The sequence below is a fragment of the Gigantopelta aegis genome, unplaced genomic scaffold (assembly GCF_016097555.1).
Source record: "Gigantopelta aegis isolate Gae_Host unplaced genomic scaffold, Gae_host_genome ctg3546_pilon_pilon, whole genome shotgun sequence".
NCBI lineage: Eukaryota > Metazoa > Mollusca > Gastropoda > Neomphalida > Peltospiridae > Gigantopelta > Gigantopelta aegis.
Genome location: NW_024533397.1, coordinates 13,306 through 16,159, shown reverse-complemented (window position 1 = coordinate 16,159; position 2,854 = coordinate 13,306). Strand labels below are relative to the sequence as shown.

The window sequence follows — 2,854 nt, the reverse complement described above, 5'->3', positions numbered from 1 at the left end:
TCCACCTATTTCCATATTTGGAATTAAAGGACTAATTAAATAAAGTTTCAGTTTCGATTGTTGAAGGTCCTTCTTCTCAACCGCAATTTTCACAAACTATTTTGTCAAGCAGACAAAAAACGAACCCTTCCACAGTTAATGAAGGGTTACCTCGTCATACACATCAAGGTAAGTTCTTTCCCATCTGTTCCTTGATCAAAGAAAAGACTGCTTTCAAATGCCATATGTTGGAACCAAAACTTGTAGAGCATTACGACGTACAATTAAAACAAACCCATCAACAATAGTTCCTTTATCTTTGAAGTATAACTGTGTATGGAGAAGCAACAGAGGAACGTTGGCATATTGTGCCATTTTGTGACGATGATTGAGATGATTAGTTAGTTGCTGAGTACGATGTTTATCCAACAGAGCTGGATAAGTGACGTCAGCATTGATGGATACAGCTAATAAACGGTGTACTATAATATCAGAGTATCGTCGAATTGGTGAGGGTAAAGTGAGTGTAAATGGGAGAGGCTAAACCGTAATGAGCAAACTCTCATATGGTAATGTACCTGAACAAAAATACAGTGCCTGCATCATACATCGTGTTGCAAGAATACGCAACATTGTATTGAAGTAGCTCTCCTCAGGAAGGTGAGCTATGTCCAGGGAGTCTGCTAAAGCCTTGGCTGTATCTACTGCTAAAATTACTCCTTTTCCACTGGCAGCTTTGAGAAGGGTATCATAATTAGAGAGGGGTGGAGAAGGGTGTCGACGCAAGAGTGAACAATGAGGGAATGTTTCATAGATTGACGAGCTACTGATATATTGGCCAGCAACATAAATTCTTCAACTAAAGAGTTGGTGTCTTTCAGTCTTTAGCTTGAAGATCTATTGGGTCGTGTGTCTCACTATCAATTTCAAATCTAATCTCAGGTGATGCTAATGTCAATGCTCCAGCATCACGTCTTCTTTGTTTTAAGATTTTTGCTAGTAAGTTTCAGTCCTCGGAGACCCAAAGTGACATCATCATTCTGATTAGGATCATCAATTCTCATTTTGTGCTTCAGCATATGTGAAAGCTTCTCGGGAACGAATAACACTTTTAGTGAAACTTTGTAGAGACAATGTCAGCCTCAGGAGTCATTTCCCATAGACAAGAGAATGCCAATCTATCTTTGCCACATTGTAAAGAACACAAATTAGAGCTCAAAAGTTCAGGAACCCATGTCAATTCTCTTGTCTGCTAAAATAGACTGTGGTGCCACGATTAGCTGCTTCTTCATCAAGAGCAGTTCCGGGTCGAATAAAATATGAGACATCAGCTATATGAACACCAACTTCACCAGTTTCCATTGTCCAATTCTCGGAAGTGAAGAGCATCATCAATATCAGTACAACCAGGTGGATCAACACTGCACTATTGGCAGATTACGAAGATCCTTTCGTTTAGTCAAATCATCATCTGCTATCGACCATGGCATCTGAGGCAAGTCTTTCAAAACAGCAGGAGTAAATGGAAGATGAGGAAACATCATGTTCAAGAAGGAGGACTTCATTCTCAGTCTCTTTATCTCCAATAGTTGCCCAATTCCTTGACAAAGTGACCACGAGGAAAACGAGATGATCGTGGCCATGCATCAATACTGACTACAATTCTTTTTTCAAGTAAAGCTACTCCTTGTCTGGTTTCCAATCGAATTCGAGGTATGCGCTTGTCAGCTGGGATAAAATGTATGTTTAAATCCTTTCATGCTATAAAGAGGAAGAATAGTACCACAATATGGCCGCCAATTTCGCTTTATAACACCAACTACTTTTCCAGTAGGTTGGACTAGTGATTTATCAACAATGATCTTTGCTACAGTATCAATTGGTGTGGTATCCATGTGTTCTTCTTCATTTTCTTCTTCATCATTTACAGGACTTTCTTTGGTCACTATATCCAGTGGATGAGACCATTTTGACTCAGGAAAAAGTTCAATAGTACTACATCTTCATGTACAGCTCTATTCATATTTTTCTAAACTTTGAACTAGTACCCATCTGTCCAAAGAATGTACACTTACAAAAACCCTTCCTGATAATTTTCTCGAGAGCCTTGAAATACACCTGGAGATATTTACCACTTTTCAATCCACTTTGAATAACTGAGAGGGGCAGATGTTCGGGAAAGTAGATTTTTCTTATGGGCAGAATCTGTTGACTCCTGTTCTTCAGACTGAGCTAGACGATCAAGTAGGTGTGGCACTGATGTGGGGGGAATTGTACATATTCCAATACAGTATATGCTTCAATGCCAGCTGCCATTGATTTCTGCTTATTCTGACGATCATTAGTTAAAAGAACTACTCTAGTTGGTTCAGATGAGTTTGTTATTGTCTTAAGATGTTCATTGTACCATGAACACATACTCTAATAGCTCGGTCATTACGATCATTAGTGCTCTCTCCTTCTCTTCGTTCTACATACGTGTCTTTATGATGCTCATTGAAAAATACAAAAAATCTTCGTGTTTTATTAGCAATAATGTCTCGAAGTCTTTTATAAGTGCCAGGATTTTGATGTTTAACTTCTTGTAAGACAATTTGAGTTAGAATAACGTTACTGATAGCTGGGGTCTTCGAGAATATCGACTTGATGAAGACAGACGTTCGTTTGTCGGGTAAGATATAGTGGTGGGAACAAACACTTGGTTGATTGTGAGTGTGGTGTTGCCTCTAATATATACAGATCATATGAAGAGGAGTGACATATTGAACAAGTAGTTACACACACAATGGACGTCATCTCGGAGATAGTGCTCTCGAACAACTTTGAGCACATTGCCTTTCTTAGTTTTCTTGACAAATGTTTTTGACGTCAACAT

The 2,854-nt window shown here is 38.9% G+C and overlaps 1 pseudogene; it reads right to left on the bottom strand.

Moving 5' to 3' along the window:
• Positions 1–213: 213 nt before the first annotated feature.
• LOC121392228 lies at positions 214–2,854 on the bottom strand (annotated as a pseudogene).